We start from the raw sequence: 18752 nt of genomic DNA, 5'->3' as shown, positions 1-18752 counted from the left end.
AATTAATAGGATGCATTTGTTGTACTGGTGTAAAAAATAAACGTAGTTTTGATTAATTCATACAGGCTAATGCTTCAATTGTGGTCTTGGGCTTTAGCAGTCTGTCTATGTAAGTGGGTTTATATGTTTTCTTATGCTATTACAGTAATATGGCTTTAATAATTATAGGTGTTGCTTTCAGGGACCTCTAACACATTGTCCTTTCAAATGTATTGGAGGTATATGGTTCATATTCTTAAGCAAGGACAGAAGTGATTCACTCTTTAGGTTGCACATATCCAGTTGCTTGTAATGATTCACAGAAGGCCTACGGAACTAATTAGCTCCTGTTACACGGTGGACTTCAACCAAAAATAACAACAACGGGAGCTTTACGGCGGCATTTATCCTCCGAAAATAGTCGTTGGTGAAGTCATGCGTGAGCTTTGCGGTGGCCACAAATAGCTAATAACGGCGTTGTCACGTTATCGTGCAGCTCTTCTCCAAAACAATAGGAAACGGCGGCCGAGAACGTATACCCATTTAACATGTATTAATCTGAATAAAGCGCTTGCTTCGATAGAAGTATGTGTAAATCCAGTCAGGTATTGCTCGTATTTTTGAATAAAGTCGCCAAAGCGTTCGGGACAATCCGCTTTTCTCAACTCCTCCTCCTCCTTCCCATCTCATCCAGGGAGCACAGCAACAGGCTTCCGAGAGGGAGACGGTGAAGAAGTTGCACAGTATTGCTGGTTTTGGGTTTGCAAAAAAAAAACGCCCACGGTGGTTACTTACAGGGGCGGGATATAGTTTCAGTTTGAAAAGAAACACTAAAAGCTATTTTAATCCCGTCTTTCTTGTTTTAGTACACCACCGCGACAACAGGCGTCTCCGAATATTTCCCCTCTCATTAGCAACATTGTAGCTTGCAAAACGACTCTTGCCGAAGCTGAAGTTGTTGTTGTATTTAAAAAAAAAAAAAATCTTCAATAACATTTCCTCGAGCGAAACATGTCAGAAAATAGCCACTTACATGAGTGTGGAGCGTTTACCGTCCCGGCCGCCGGTATCCTATCCTCTTGTTGTCCTGCGGCTAACGGCGCACTGCCACTGACTGGGGCTTAAAGATGGGGCGTAGTGTAACTCGATCCTCTATGGACATTTTCGGCGATAGCGGAGCACAGAGCGCTGAGCTGGGACAGAAGCGCCGCTTGCTGGTGGCCCAAGGCCTGAGACGTTGGGCCTGTGTGCCAGCTCCAGTGCTGAACAAGGCCATGCTTGTCAATGCTTTTCCCAAACTGGAATGTTTTAACTAACGTGGATATTGGATGTTTGTGATCAAATTTATTTAATATTCAGAGCAGATTTTTTTTTCCACCTATAGTGCTGAAGGATAGTAAATATCACTGCGGAGTTTCTCACAGTCTCTCCATCTCTGCTTTCTACCTAATGCACATCAGTGTCTTTTAATTTGCACAGCTCAGTTTAAGCACAAGCAGTAATAAACTGAGATATAAACATCTAACTTGTATACCTGTCACCAAGACTGCTGGTTTACCAAATGGCTTACTTCCCCATGGCCCAAGGCACCCAGGGGCCCTAGATGAAATATTGTAGTCAGCAGTGTGCACTTAAAAGGTACTCTGTGCAATATTTAGAGCATTGATATATAGCAGCAAACTGGCCGTGCGTGTCTGTTAGTGAACGTGAGTGCATGTGTGCATGCCCCACCGGTTGGCTTGCGTCCACCGCTCAGCCCCTGCGCTCATGCAGCGGTTTCAAGCTGATAAAACCGACCGAACCCACCCTCCGGTTTCCCCTCAGGTTAACACAGTTAGCTCTGTAAGCAGTGTTCTGCTGTAGTTTGCACTGTTGGCACTGATGGATTGGTGAATTTCATTAAAGTTAACCTTTTAAGGATAACTTTTTAACACGCAGGTTTGTAAGACAAAATGTCAAAACCATGCTGTTTTGTCAAAGGTAACTGAATTAAGTCCTTGAAAAGATAGCATTTGAGGACACTTGGCCTGAGTAACCCATAAGTGTCACGGATGGAGTAGTGCACTGTTTATACACCCTTGAGCAAAATATCATGGTCTGTATCTTAAATATAGGCCTATTATAAAGGACGAATAATACAGCTTTCATTCTTTTTAGACATACTGGAGTCATGAAGGGCAAATAAGTAAGAAAGCAGACCTGAATTCTACACTCTTGGTCTATTACAAACATTGCTGCAGGGTATCCATTCTTGGCAGAATCGACACAAACTGGTGTTGTGATTCAGATTCAATCAGCATCTGATTAACACCATCGTTGGTGAATCAGGCCCATGGGTCGGGCAAGCTTCGTGTGGTGCATTCTGATCATATACTCATTTACACATTTAGTTTATCTATAGACCACACACCAAATACTGTAATACCGTACAAGTAAGATACCATTAATACTCCCACATCTCGAACACAGTTAATGCTGACACCCACAGCAGTACGCGTAAGAGACTAATAGGCATTCAAGTGCAATAAGCAATATATGGTGTGATTTTGATTCCAAGAGGAAAGGAGAGTATTTTTAGGCCCAGGAAGCACCTTGGAAAAGGACACAGCATCCTGATAGAACCAGAATTCTCTGCCTGTGTCCTGTTTACAGGATTATGCACTCCATTTCAGGCGGCAATGCGCCATGCTTATCAAATTTGATATGAGCTGTTACTCGAAATGAAATGTATCAAATGCCCACTGGGATAGAGGCTGTTGCCTGTTAAGACATGACTCAGATCCAAAAGCACCAAAATAGCAATGCTCTGATTATATTTGCATTGTTGTTCCCGTCACTGTAAAGCGAAAGAGAAGGTCTGTGTCGCAGGTATTGGTTGGTCAGGTAGATGCCACCGAGCTGTTGATCTGCCCTATGACCCTGAAGAACTTTCAGCTTTCATGGATCAAGACCCCCAGAGGGGAGCAAGGAAGGTCACTGTGTAAGAAGTCATTCCAACAAGGGAGAAAGGGATTCAAGCTGCTTTCAGAGAGCTGATACTGACTAAATCCCTTCACCATTTCTATCTTTACTTCTACCTCCCTCTTATCCACCCTAAAACTCCCCTCGTACTTTGACAATAAGCCACTTTTGTGTGGGAGGTCTGACTCAGCCAAACGGTAAAAGAGACAAGAGATTGAAACAAGAAAGAGAGGAAGAAAAAAAAAAAGAAAAAAGATCTCAGCTCGGTGCTATAGGCAGCCTCAGCGTTTTGTATTTGTATGCCTGCCTATCACGAGCCCTCAGCAACAGCCATTGTTTGAGACCGCTTAGTGACACCAGATCTGTGGTAACTGGATGCAAATCTGCTCATTCTTAGGTGGAGGTTTTCATTTCATTTGTTCATTTCATTAACCTTTTTAAATGGACCAATTCAGCCTAAGTTAAAGCGGAAGCCGAATAGGTCAATTGGTGTATTTTGTGTCAGAGAATACACCAATTTACCTGATATGTGGCGGCCACTGTGAGATGTTGTCCATGACTACAGGTGGAACTAATAACATTAACGAAGGCACTGCCCCGCTTAGTATAGCGCACCCAAACAGCAAGCTGTCATCGTCAATGCTATTAGAAACACCTGTGTTTGACAGGTCAAAATGAACGGTCTACAGATAGCTGACACACAGTTATTTACGTGGCTGAGCTCATGCTGCTTGATAGCAATTTAGTGTGCCGACTGATAGCGCAAGTGATTAATCAAGGTCACAATGGTTTAGCAATAACATGTTTTGCAATCACCTCTTCAGTGAAACTGACATCACTGCTTGAAAAACCACACATTTTCTTCAAAGGATCTCACTTTTCACACATCGTACTTTATTGGATCCCAGTTGGGTGTATGACGTCATGAGGTGCTGTAAAGAAATGCCCTGAAGGAATCACCATATTGGCAGAGTGAAAGCTGGCATTGTCTTGCCTGTCTTGATGTATTGCCAATAAATCCATCCACATTCAGATAGCCTTTGGAAGTGTAACATCCCATAAGATGTTATGATTAGTAGTTTTCATACAATAAGGCGAGAGAGAGAGAATGCTATATAAATATAAAATAGAAATTGTTTTTCGCTGCGGCCCATTTCATGCCCATTCGGACATGAAAATAAAATCCATTGTACACATTTTGCGATAACTGCTGAAGTGGTAACCTTCAGTTTCCTCTGGTGTTTGGCCATAATGCAGAACTGAACTCTCCGATATATAGTACAAGTATGAAAGCTGGGTTTGCAGGACAAAGGACCCGGATAGCACATGGAAAGCCTTGTAGAATATTTGACTGTTTTCCTTATTTTTTCCAGAAATGTTCAAATTAAAGAGCCCAACATACAATGGAAAAGGTATAGCCTCTCCTAAACGCGATAGCACACAAAAGAAGCATTGATGAGTGAAAGCAAGTGGGGGGAAAAAAATAAAAAATGTCTCATAAATGCATTTCAGACTTCACTGTATAATGAATAGAAGTGTGGTGTGAGTAAGTGTGATTGGGGTCAATTGGCGTCAATGCGTGAGAGTTGGCAGCTGTGCGATTGCTTGCTATAGGTCGTTGATTGTTAACCTGGCATGGTAGCTTATTATGAACCATTTCTTTTTGCCTCCATCTTCTTTTCAAGTTTCTGTAACATCACAATCAGAAGAAAATTACAACCTGTATCATGCACTTGAAAGAGCTTTTAGAAGCAGTTACCTGACCTCCGTATATATCTGACAGCCACAATTAGGGCCCTGAAGCGCGGAATGTCCCACCAAGCCAATTGCTTATTAATTGCACTACTGAGTCACAACAGGGTGAGGTGAGCAGCAGCAGTGAGGATAAATAATAACAGCGTTTGCAAAGGTTGGGAAAAAAAAATCGGATGAATGAAATGTCAGCTCATTCTTTAAATGTAAGTGTTGTCATTGCTGAGGGAAGAAAACATCATATTTTTGTTCATCTACATAATAAGGCAGTTGTTGTGCCTCTCTTGTATCCATTATATAGACATTTAGAACTGCATTGATGATTACATTCGACTCGCATATCTATAGCATCTGTTTTTGTCAAAGATAAATTGCAAGCCAGACTTTGACAAACGCCGCAGGTCATTTAACTACACTTACTGCTGTTTTTTGAAGACGCATTCTGTTTCCTCAAAGACTTTTGGCTGCAACACAATATATTTCAGTGAGCTGCAAATTAAAACAAGAAGGATGTGTAAACCTGTTTCCCACATTTCTTTTTATCGGCCGAACAAAGACGGGGACTGCAAATGGAATCAGCCAAATTTGAATGTTTTGTTTTCATGTACCTATATTTATCTCTTTTTTTTTTTTTACATTACTCTATATCTTCAGAAAATGATTAATTGTTGCAAAATAACATTTTCACATTGTTCTTTCTTTGCCCAAAACAAGTAGTGTGATATCACATCATGCAGCCATCCTTTATTGGTTGCATGTAGAAACAATAGCATACAATATTACATATAGGCACAGCAGAGCTAAACACTAACATGCTGGTTTACCTTCTGGGTTTAGCATGTTAGCATGCTAACATTTACCAATTAGCAATAAACACAAAATACAGCTAAAGCTGATGGGAATGTCCTTAGTTTAGGACAAATTCAAAGGTTTATATAATGATGGCGATAAGGTGACACAAATTCAAAAGAGGTGGAACACAGTGAGTGTAAAAACAAAATATATATACAAGCAGGAAGCACCTTTCAGTAGTTCCATATGATTTTGTCACATGGTAAATGGGACCAGACCTAAGCAATCATAGATTTTGTTCTTATTATAAATGCTTTTATTGTTTCTGTTTTTACCATGTAAAGTGTCTTTGAGTGCCTTTTAAATAAATAAAATGCATTATTATTATTATTATTTCGACAGCCAGTTGACTTTAGGGCTGTACGGACACAATACATGAAGGCGGTGATATTATTGTTGAAGCAGAAATAGATTTCACTAATTAGATCAGCTATAATATAAGTGTTTTCTTTGGTTTGTTTTCTTCAAATCATCATCATCATAGAATACATTTACGAAGGCACAGACATATCAGAGTAATTGTAAGGGCATAAACGTTTTCAGCACCATTCAGAGCCACATGTTCTGAATTCACAGCACCTGCACCATGTAACAGCCAGCTGTTCAATCAATGTCTGTGCGCCTGAGGTGGTGAGATACATGTAGCTACTTGTTCTCAAGTAACTTTTTTTATGTACATTTTTTTTTTTACTCTCTCTTGAGTGGGTTTTCTAGAGAAGAATCACTACATTGGACGGAGTCACCTTGTATTTATAATTGTATGCATGCGTGATTCGTTAAGCGCCAGCTGGTCCCAGGTCTGCTGGCGCTCTGTGGTCCTACCGCGGCCGCGCCTCCACATGACTCCGTTCAGAGCAGCATGGGTGAAGCCACAGCAGGAGAAAGCGTTGACGTTACGGCTGTCAAGCTGTGCTAGCGGCCAGAATTTGCAGATGGTTTTCACAGCGCGCAGTGCACCGGGCTCCGCTAGTCTGCAGCCAGTAGAGAACCGCGCTGACAGAGAACAGTAAGTGAATGTGTTGTGTTAATGCTAATCATTTATATATAAACACTGCTGTCAAGTCAGCAGACACTTAAATTTGAGTGCGCCTATATGCTGGAATTCACGGTAAACGCATTCAAACGGCACAGATCGGGAGCGAGCGCTTTGCCAAGTTAGTGGAAAGATTAACGTGAGACAACATCCGATTTTCAAAATAGGATGTCAACAAAGCGTATACAAATTGCATTTGTGGAAATGAGATTAAATGAATTATATTAACATTAGGTATAAAACATAAAGGGAAAATTGTGAACTGAATTGTGTCTTTATTCTTTGATTTGAGGGTTGCTGGAAAGATAATGAAATTAATATCTGACTTACTGATATATATATATATATATCTATGTGTGTTCAGGACATTTCTGACCACATCCAAACAAAAATCAAACATGTTAACTGTACCAATTAAGATATGTTATGAAGTACAAACCGTGGACTGAAATTGCACCTTCAAATAGCTAATTTCTGAAATGTTTAAGGTGCTATGAAAATATTCTTGTCAATATTTCCATACAATGACTCATGTATATGTGTTCAGGACATCTTTGACTCTACACAGGCTGACAATCAGACATTTGTACTGTACCAATTAAGAGATATTTCAAAGTAAAAGTCATACTTTTGTTACGAGAAAATATCTAATAACTGAATATTTGAAGTGTCATAAAAAGTATTTTCTCAATAATTGCAGACAGTGACTGATGTATATGTGTCCAAGGCATTGTTGACTCCACCCATACTGAAAATCAGACATTTTTACTGTACTAATTAGTAAATATTTCAAAGTAAAGTCATATGCGTCTTGCTCATTGGTGTACCCGATGAAGAGAGACACTTTTTATTATATATATATTTTTTACTTTTTATTTCATGTCGACATGACTGATACGTCCTCTCGTCAACGTTAAGCAGTGAACACACCTGGATCTAACAGACATTTAACAATGAAACAGCACAGCGTTATCTTCCAATAAGGAGTCATCCTTATGTGAGACACTTTGAGAAAGATAAGAGACTGATTTAAGCCTCTTCTCTCATCCCATTTTCTTCATGTGATTGGAGACCTGGATGTGATCTGTGGCTGTTCGTGACAGCCAGCGGAAAGGAGCTGTTCCTGTGTCTGGTGGTTTTGGCGTACAGTGCTCGTATATTAGTATACTAATAAATATTCTAATAATTTAATATTTTGAGATCACACTTGAGACATGCAGACTGGTAATATCGTTGTGGGGCTCTGATGGCAACTAAGGAGAGCAAACTAAAACCAGCTTGTTAAAATTCAGGACAGACTGTGGATCTAAGTAGCCCTTTTTTTCACAGAACACATCTTGACTTGTCACAGTAGAGAAAGCACAGGTGTAAATAATGGAATTATTAATGGCTCAATTCAATTTAGCTGCTTTGATTCCAGGCCCTTGGTATTGCGCGTGTTGGCTCACTGCCACTCTCAATGGAACACCTGAATGGAACAGAGCCGTCGTTAGTGTTAATAGTAACACCTGTGCTTTTCCTGCAATGACATATCAAAATATCTGCTGTGAAAAGGCCCTTTGGTAATGTAATGTCTTTTTCTCGGTACACATCCAGCAGACGCGGAGCAACATTAGCATTTGTGTTGGAGTCGTATTTCTGGTCACCGAAATGTCCAATATTCACTCTCCTTTTAGGTCTGTTCCCCTGAGGAAAATATCCGGCCATTTTACCCCCGAAAGCTCGAGTATGCTAACGCTAATTGCAAAATTTGTCTGATGTGTAGTTCTGGGAAGGTAATATTCGCTTCCAGTCAATTTTTAGACTTTGAAACAGCTGGCTTCTGTGGCTGTAATTACTGCACAAGCACAGAAAGTTGCCCATAAATTCATAAATTCAAGTTGCTAATACATGCACGTAATTGTGCAGAAGAGGCTTAGCTTTGTTCAGTGGCAGCTGACATTAGCGAGCTAACACAACTAACTAAAGAGTTAAGTTATAGTTGAAGTCCTTCAGCATTCTGGAAATGCACTCATTATTTCGTTTTACCCCTAGAGTTTATGAAAATAAATTGATTCCACTGTGTGTGGTTGTTGAATATGTTAGCTGGAGCTTAAATACAATTAATCTAGCTTAGCTAACACTTATAAAAGGCTGGAAGCAGGGAGAAACTGCTAGTGTGGCTCTCTCTAAGGTTAAAAAATAAGCTAATGAATTAACACGTATCTAATTTATTTAATTCGTACACACATAATCATGTAGAAATTACACTGTTTGATTCTAGGAGGAATTTCGTGATGTAATGTTGACTAATGTTACTGTTTCCATCCGCTCAATACTCCCATGTCTGTGCTGGTTCCTGGCACCCTCACTGTTAGGGTTAAGGCACTGGACTGACATTTTCATATTTTTGTCTCTATACAGATGAGATACACTGTGTTAATTAGTGAGCTTTCGAGGAGCTGGTAGGCATATTTTTCAACTTCGTAGAGAACCGGGTTAGCGGTTTCCTCTGCCTCCGGTCGTTAAACTGAACGAAGCTAATTGCCTCCCACTTCCTCCTCCTTAAGTAAAGTTAAAGCACAGACCTGAGAGTTATATTGATCATTTCATTTAACTATCTGTATCTTCCAAAAGTTGGATTAATTCCTTTTCAAAATTACAGTCGGAGCAATTTACCAAAACATTAGTCTCATGAACTGAATTGACCAATTTTGCATCCCCATATTTGATGGTAGTTACGTCTCTAGACTCCAGGCTCTCTAAAGGTAATGAATGTATCTCAAATCCATCTAGAGTTTACTGATGATTGAAAATGTCAAATGTGTGGTCATCTATGTCTCGGGCCAAAACCAATCTGGATAACATGTCAAAATCTCAGAAACGGCACCATCTTTTCAGCTTTCCAGTGATCTAATTTCAAAGCGAACTCTGTGGAAATCCATCCCACCCATGAGAACTCTCAAACCGGAGAAGTAGAAAGGACATGTATCCTTCTTTGTGTCTGTTTGAATAGCTGTATGTTTGATCTCTACTCTCCCAAACATATCTCCACCTTTAAATAACATGAATGAACTGAACTTTTAGAAATACACTTTTGAATAAGTTTGTACATTTTGCATGTTGTGCAAAAAAAACTGAGTGCAACTAGCAGACTGTTCAGAACCACTGCAATGTGGGTCGAAGGAAGACCCTTTTTTAGCACAAAGCTCCAGTGTTTGCCTTCTGTGGTGTCTCTGTATATGTGCTGTGTTTTTTTTTTTTTGTTGCAGCGATTTTTCAGTCACCTGTGGGTTTTAACACGGCAAAGATCAAACCCAAATATCAAGGAACACAGATCCACTGTAGGTGTATATGTGATTATTAATAGAACTGTGATTCTTCTTCATATGAACGTATATTTGACACATTTACATGCATGAAAACAAAAACAACTTTTTGTCATTTTCGCTGGATTACCGCAATCAAATCTTGTTGACGTGGCATTCATATGTATTTGTTACAATTGTAAAGGAGTTTTATTGACAGCAGCTAAGACACAAAGCTTCAGAAACAATGCAAACCCAAGTTTAAAGAAAGTTAAATAATAAACACACCCAGCAGAAATGAGTCTTTTCTTTCCTGTGTTCCACGCACACAAGGAGACACACACACACACACACAACCTTTGCCTACATGACAGTAGGTGTGTGTATCTGGCCCAGCTCCCACACACACACACTCGCAGCAGGCGCTCTAGCTCGAGGAGAGGGAGTCATCGATCCAGCTTTTAATTTCACCTCATTGAATACACTCTTCTTCTTTTTTTTTTTTTTTTTTTTTGTGTCAAAATCATTATAGCGCTATTCATTAGGACACAAACTAATCTAAAGTGGAAAGCAGCCAATATTCTGATCGGGAAATTGTTGTTGTTGATTAAATTATAAAAAAGAAAAAAAAAATTCTATTAGGGCTGACTCCAATATGTCTTAGTCATCATATGAATGAGATTTAAAAGAGAAACTTTTACCTTGATCCAAAAAGAGGCGAATACGTCCACTCCCACACACATCAATCACGACCAGCATGTTGGACTGCACTGTGTTAACCGACTCGTGACGGCTAGACCATCTTCTTGTTTTGAGCCATATGTTGGAGCCATTTTTAGTAAGATGTAATCAGTAACTGATTCTAAAATCAACTAAATAAGAAATGTAAATGTTTTTTTGCTGCATCTCTTTCCTTATTGAATTGACCTTGTTGTTAAAGCTGTTTTGCTATAAAATGGAATATTCCCTTGTTGAAGAATTAAGGCCAGAAAGATCCGTAGGTGTTGCTCGGTGAAGTTTATCGCAGCTGATGTAATGTTGGATGTAGGCAGGCACGTCGTGCCCACTGACTGTGGGGTGTCATGTGCGTCCACGCACTGAAGTCAACTATTTTAACACCTTAAGAAACATCTACAAAATAAGTTTAATAGTGCAAGATAGGCTGTGTAAGGAGATGCGTAGTTGTACCAAAAATATTGGTTAAAATACTCATTTGTTTTCACCATAACAAAGTAAAAAATGTCCTCACAAGTATGTGTATGCTGAGGTGGCTGTGTTCATTCTTCCTCTTTCTACTGGCCCATGAAACAATTTCTCTGTTTGACCAAGTATGTTGAAAGAAATAAGAACAAGGCACGGTCCCCGATCTGTGCAAAATTATTAATTGGATCATCAAGTCTGGATCTTTGTCCGGGAAGTTGAGTACATAGATTTATTGTTTCTTCTTTGTTCTGGAAATGCAGCCAACCAGATGTATCCCTTTGCCCGTGGTTCAGGAAGGAAACACGGAGGGAATTTAGCATGATAAAGACTGAAAGACACTCACTCAGTTTGGCTAGCTAAGAGTGCTGAAGGCCTCATATTTGCTTTGGCTGAACTTCAGAATGCGCTTTTATATGAAATGATGACTATGGAAATGTGTCCCCCTTTTCTTCCTGTAGATGCAGCGGCACTAGGGGATCTCAACACAGCCAGGATGCGGAGAAGTAACTGGTAAAGGGACCAATGACTCTCCAAAAAAACCAAACGGTTAGTATTGTAATAAAAAGCTGTCCTTTAATCCTGCACTTGGCTGTGATGGGAAAGCCTTTACCCACCTGTGCCAATGTCTCGACAATTATAACTTGGTAAAACCTGCATTTATTTATAAAAAAAAAAAAAAAAGCATGAGTCAGGCGCATCAGACCTTTATTAGCATCTGACGAAGGTTATAAGACCAAAATATAAGGCCTTGTTTTGTTGTCATTTATCCTACATGTGAAGCACTTTGTAACTTTGCTTTAAAAAGTGCTATGTAAATAAAGTATATAATTTGGTGTAATTGCGCTGTTTTGAGCAGAGGCTGTCCTTGAATAAATAAAAACACAGCATTGTTATTTGTTCAAACGCCTAAACGGCGTACGTGTCGGCTTGCCTGGTTTCTAGTGGCAGTGTGAATTATTGTCTTGTCTGTCAGGAACAAAGGCAGAAGTAGTGAAGCTGATGTTGTTACTTACAGAACCTCTCAGACAGGGAATCAAAGTGGATTGATGGGTCAAGACCAGCTGTGACTTGAGCAGTGAGACGGTTGTTCAGTTGCATGGTGGCAGGTGATGTTGATTTCATGTTACCATGACCTAGATTTGTCTTTTGCTAACATGGCCAGGATAATACAATAAACGTGTATCTAGCAATTTTTTCCTTTTCGTACTTTTCGTCCTAATATCGCACCTTTTTTTTCTGTAGCCCACTTTCTTAAGCCAAGTGCACATCCACACAGTTCCCCACCAACAGCTGAAGAAGAATGTCTCGTTGTCTAAGCGCTTCAAGCACTGCTGCGTATGTAAGTGTCAGCACTGTGGAGATGATAATTCCTGGGCTTGCTGGTGTGGATAAACAGGGAAAATGGCTTCTACGTTATTGGATTCACTTTGCACAACAACTGTCCCCATAAGCCTTCATTTTCCTCAACAGCTTTATATTTGGCAGGAGTTTCTTTCAACAGCATGGTGAGTCGCTGTACAGAGGTTTTATGGTGCATGTGCATCACTTTATGGCGTTCAATTATGACTGTCTCAGGTGCTTAACTCTCTGTATTTAGTAAATCCATCGTTGGCAGCTGGAAATGTAGCATTAGCATGTTACGCACAGAATTATACATATTTCCAAGAACTGATATGTTTACAAGGAAATAGACATTGAGGTGAGTTTGTTGTTTATGCAAATTACTTGGCTCAGAAACTGTATCCCCCCCCCCCCCCCCCTGTCCTTCTGCACTATTTTATTCATTACCATTTAATTTTGTGGAGCTTGTGACATACTTAAATAAAATAACAAAATTAGAACAACTATTTTCCATTTAAACATTTTGAATTCTTTTTGCTTTTTGTTCTGTTTCACAAACGGTACATTTGTGAAACTAACTACATTCTACTTTAACTTTGTGAATACAACATACAGTATTTATTGATCCAGTATGCATCTTTAGGGGTTGACTTATTAACCCCGTAAGACATAAGTGCTCACCAGTTCCCCCATATTGGTATTGGTCCATTAGCTTTGATTATGAATATGTGTCACATAATCTGAACTGCTCTCACAACCGATGCAGCATGCTGCTATATAGACTGATTTGACTGAGATGCAAATTCTACACTGCATGTTCTCTAGCTAGTTGCTAACTTTGCCTCTCGGGCCGATCGGTGCTGATAAAGTTGAGTACATTTCACTAAAAAAACAGCTGCCGGCTGCTCCCAAAAAAAGAGGCTGATGAGAACTGTGACCCAAAGTAGTAAAGATGTTGTGCAAGCAGTCATGTGATTATCTCTTAATAAAAAATATAGCGGATTTAAAGGTGTAAATCTGCCCATGGTGCAACATTGTGTTGCTCTGTTCCGTGAGTAGGGGTCGTTTTCATCACGTTTGCATCATAATGAATGTGTTGTGTGGGTGTTGAATCTGATTTAGGTTAAACAATTCACCTCTACAATTGAACCCATTCTAATTTAGCAGTTTAGAGGAGGCATATGCAATTGAATATATCTTTTTTTAAGTCCTGGAAGGATACTTTGTTTGAATTGAAAGCTCATTATCTGACAGCAGTAATGTTATCTCTGTCTTGAGGATAGTTGCTTTAGAGTAAGGATGAAGAAATCTCTTCCAGCATAAAGGAACAAATCCTGTGCGGATCCACTTACTGTTAATGCTAGATGGTAGATGGTAATAATAGAAAAATGTATTTTTATTGCTGCCAATGGGCACATTTTATTTATTTAATTTTTATTTCTCACAGGAAGATATTCATTGCCATTAAACTGTTGTCTGATCAGAGGTTTTTCTTTGTTTTACTGACAAGTATTGAATAATAAAACAATTTATTCATTTCCTTTATTCAAATGGAAGCCGCTATACTCATGCAGTTCAGGGACTACTGCCGTCTTTTTTTCTGCAGTAAAATAAGATCTAGTAGGGTCTAACTTGCCCTCATTTCCATGTTTTTGAAATGCTTTTTCAGGGTGTTGTCATGAGGAGTGTGTTATTCAGAAGACAAAAAGCAACCGATCCCAATCTGACTGGTATCTCACTAGTCTGTTGGCATCTGCATCACCAGTCATCACGGTACTGCTAATATGGAGTCGGTTTGTTTGTAGTTCTTGTATATTTGAGATGGCGGCTGTATATTAAGGTTTGGCTTTGAAGCTACCTGGTTTATGCAAGTGTAATGGCAGCCAGCTTTGGTCAGTGCTCTACCTGGAGAAATCCATTTGCATCGGGGGAGTGCATGGAAAAGCAGTGCCAGGGAGAGATAACGCTGAATCTCTTCAAACGCAGGCAGACAGTTATTTCTCATCAGGAGGTTCAGAGGTTCAAGGTTTTCCTGAGACAGGAAACAAGTGCAAAGATGTGCTTTACCAGGTCTGTGTTGGCATGGGCTCATTAGTGGAGCACTGGGTGAGTGAGTGCATGATTACTTGTTATTGTTTGATTGTAATTAGGATTATTAAAGTGATTAATTGGCTATCGGATGATTGAGAGGTTTGAATGCTGGCTGCCGCCAGCTGGAGATGTGCAGCTGTTGCAGTGTTCAAAGGTCATCACAAACATGTTTTTGTTTTTCATTTCTTACATATTTCATTTTTTTTTTTTGCTGGAATTATAGTAGTGGCAGAATAAGAAGACAGAGCTTCAACTTTCAACTTGAATAACGGCAAGAAAAAGGACCATGAACTCTTCTTTGAGGACATATTGTAGAAACTAAATACTGGCACATACATGCAGGCAAACACATTACCCACAGAATGCAGTTTATGAAATGACAAAACATTTCTGATAAAGCATGTGTAGCATTTTAGCCTTTCTGCCACACCTAAAAAGTGTTTGGCATGTTTAGTCATCAAGCAGTCTACCCGTCCTTTATTGAACTGTTGATGGGCAGTTCTTGTTCTGGTTGCATTTTCAAGAGGCATCGAATCTTTTGAGCGAGAGAGAGAGAGAGAGAGAGAGAGAGAGGCAGTATATTTGGCATAAATATTGCAACCACAGGCGCACAGACGGAATGTAATATAACTTAGCTCTCCTTGCCAGCCGCAGGCAAGATAGAGACTGTAGGTAAGGCTTTGGTTTGTAGCATGTTATCCAGTGTTTGCTGCTAGGTGGAGCCCGAGTATACGGCGAGAGCGGCAATCCACATCCGAGTTTTTCCTCTCACCTTTCACTGGCTCTCCAAAACCTCGGTCTCCATACAGAATCACTGGCAGCCAGTGCGCACAATTGGTTTTGTCATATTCTCAGAGCTCAGGTTTTGGACCCAAACAACTTAGACTATTTTTCCCTTTGCGGAGCTTTTCTCAAACTACCCACCCCACCACCCTCTCAAATTCCTCTGGGTACTCTTTATGCGTGTGTTTGTGTGCGTGAGGGCTGATGGCGTTTCGCCTTTCAGCTTCATGGGACGTGATGTAGCCCCCCGCACAGAAGGACGCCTTGTGCCATAAAGGGATGTAAGGGACAGTACCGTGGATACAACACGAGGAAGCTGCTGTTTCCCCCCCGCGACATCACCACGACTCGGATTCCGGACCAAAGGCAGACTTATTAACCAAGGCGGCTTTACGAGGATATTGAACGGAGCGACTGGAGGCAACTATTTGGATTCGTTGTTCTCTCTCCTCGACCCCCTTTCATCAAGTCCGGTCCTCACAAACAGTGCGTAAGGACGATACCCAACGCCTTAAAGACAGCTGCGAGAGAAAATGATCGCTAATGCTTTGAATGGAAGGACGTGAGCTATCCCTCCTTTTCACCATTCATTTCTAAATCCGCGGTAAGTGTGTGACTTTCCGCGACAAAATGCATGTGCATGTTTTGTGCGCACATGTAATTATCTGCAGATTCAGCTCTGGGCGATGCTAATGAATCCCTGCAGCAGTGTTGATGTGCTCAGTAATGTCAGCCTTGGCATGCACTCCACTCTTAATTACTTTAACTGGGCTATCGATGCGTTCAGGTGTAATCAGCGCCGATCAAAGGCGCAACATATTGATAGCCAATATGAAAATTTCAATTTGCTGTTGGACTAATTAATCCGTTCTGTTAGACGGTGGGATTAAGATCAAATGTATCCGGCGAATTGTTGACGAGTGAAAGGTCCTTTGTGCCGTTCACATGGTGCTTAAAACAATGCGCTCTGATCTGAAAATGGCTTTGCAAAGAAGTTCCATTTTGGATGCATACCTATGAATGAAGTTTATGCATTATAAAGTCATACTGTTGAATTTGAGCAGCATCTCCTTTTTTTTTTTTTTTTGCACTTTAAATGAAATGTGTAGCCCGTATGTGAATGGGCTGAGGCTAAGACAGGAGCTGACTGTGAATCATACATTGTATGTCTTTCACAAAATCAAGAAACGTACCAAATGCAGGCCTGTGCTCTTGTAGTTTGTTGTTCAAAATGTACTGAGGTGTGAGGATGTATGCGGTGGTGTGAGCATTTGCAATTTTCATATATAGGTGACTATCTGTTAAAAATAAAATAGGCAAGATATTGGAATGTAGATACAGACTATGTAGAATTTTCACATCTATATCTATCTATATATATATATATATATATATATATATATATACACCTTTCAAAAGTATTACTATTTTTTGTAATACTGCACAATAAATCTTATTTAATATGCATTGTGAAAAGAGGGAAGAGTGAGCGGATGCCCCTGCAGAGGAAGACTTGCTGCCCTGTGTCTGATAGAAGTGCAGGCTGCTTTGATGTAAGGACAGCGTGCTGTCTTTCAACATCAGAATCAAAGTGGAAAAGGTACCTAAGCCTATCACTTGGAATCAGATCGCAAGTTTTGTCATCGCTGCAATATGATACCTTTTCATTTCCAAATCAATGTTTGGAAAATGGTTCAATTGTTGAATTTTATCCTGAATAATCCTGTTGACTTTGAAGGGGATCTGTTTGTTTTTTTCGACCAGGGTTTGGCTTCTTGTGATTCAGATGAGTGACTAACTTACCCTCATGTATTTCCCTCCTATTTCAGAATATCATTAACATTATTGCTGGTTGTATCCTCATTTGACAATTACATTCATTATGTCCTGGACAGCAGCACCATCTGTCATATAATCTGCATTGGTAGAAGTGCCCCCCTCAAGCAGATGACACACACAGTTTCCTCTACCAACACTAAAAATCTTGACTTCCTTCACCAGGGGAAACTCAAGGGGGCATTTGATGCTTTCTGACTGACCGGTTATGTCAACCTGCACACTTTGTTTTCCGTGTGTCTCGTCCATTTTGATTCAGCTGAATGCTGCTCCTTGTGGAATACAATCTAGGTTATATTTAATATAACGGCAGATGAACTTAGCATCTGGTGTGATGCCTGATGGGACGGCGCTGTATGAAAATAGAATAATTGTTCCCTTGCCTTACTTGAAGATGTGGTTATGTTGCAGTCCATTGTAAAGAGATAGTGGTCCGAATATGAGACACTGTGCTACGTATTGATTGAATTGGTTATCTCGGGTAAAGGAACGCATTGAGATAGCGGGGTGCTGGAAATGAAAATGGAAACTGGCAGGATACACACTGATCCAATGTATTTGAGTGTTTCCACTATATTTCTTATGTCAGGCAATGCTGTTAAATGTTTCTCTAAACGCTTATTAAAACTGAAAATGTATATTTATTTCATTCACAGAAATGGTTAGAACCTTTAACCTTCAAAAAAACACCTAATTATGAATTATTAGAAGCCTTATAAGAGAGTTTTCCATTTATTTGATTTTTGCGTTTTTCTTTGTGTTAGAGAGACATGGACTCTTCAATTTCTTCATTAGGTTAGCTTGATGTGAAGTGCAGCTTCATGGCTCATATTGTGTGCGGTGAGGGCATTTACTGGTGTATCAATTTAAAAAAAGCATTCTTCAAAGATTAGCATTTGAAACAACATTCTGTCACACACACACACACACACACGTTTCCTATCTATTGTCAACATCTTTTGTGCTACAAATTAAAGGTAGATGTGATGAATTGGATCCTTTTATTTTTAAATTAAAGAAACATTGTTGCTTTAAACTCGTCGCCTTCAACTGTAAAGACGCTGAATTTCCTTTTAGTGAGACCTTCACTGTTCTACCGTGCCAAAATACTAATCGACCCTGGTCTGAAGAGCAGTGTAGAAGAATTGCTGAGGGAATGAATACCTTTATGTCCATCGAACTGCTCTGTCTGTAGTGATCTGGTATTCCACTATAGATTGTGCTCAAGGTCATACTGCACATCATTCTTTCAGATGTTCATATTTGAATCAATCTCGGGTTTCAAGACTGTGGATTAGATGAGATTTACTTTTCATATTCCGATGGACGTTAGCAGCAATGAGGGAGATTATTCATTGGTGTTTTTATTTATCAAAGTCAGAAAGAGTCGGTAGAGGTACGGACCACAGCAGCTTTACACTCAAACCCTTTTTTTTGCAGTTAGGAATTACACTTTGCTGGAATTGTAATCAATTTGCTACAATCAAAGTTGATGGTCTCCACGGTTTTACTTACAGTAATGTAGGGTCACTACTTCTCCCATTCACTTCAATTGAAGCCGGTGCAATGGCATGTTTTTTCTTTAGAGCGGAGAAGATTATTTGGTTAATCGATTTGTCCATTCAATAGAAAAT

The 18752-nt window shown here is 39.9% G+C and overlaps 1 protein-coding gene across 2 annotated transcripts in view; it reads right to left on the bottom strand.

Annotated features, from left to right (window-relative positions):
• mpdz (multiple PDZ domain crumbs cell polarity complex component) overlaps positions 1-1438 on the bottom strand; it is a 45332-nt gene extending 43894 nt beyond the window's left edge. For both annotated transcript variants that reach the window (XM_076112429.1, XM_076112430.1), the window contains exon 1: positions 1013-1438. The gene's annotated coding sequence lies outside the window, so the exon portion shown is untranslated. The remainder of the gene's footprint in view (positions 1-1012) is intronic.
• Between the last annotated feature and the right edge of the window lie 17314 nt (positions 1439-18752).

Source organism: Anarhichas minor, unplaced genomic scaffold, assembly GCF_050575085.1.
Source record: "Anarhichas minor isolate MPS153535 unplaced genomic scaffold, ASM5057508v1 ptg000049l, whole genome shotgun sequence".
Taxonomy (NCBI): domain Eukaryota; kingdom Metazoa; phylum Chordata; class Actinopteri; order Perciformes; family Anarhichadidae; genus Anarhichas; species Anarhichas minor.
Note: the sequence above shows the minus strand (reverse complement) of the source record. Positions and strands in the feature narration are given on the sequence as shown.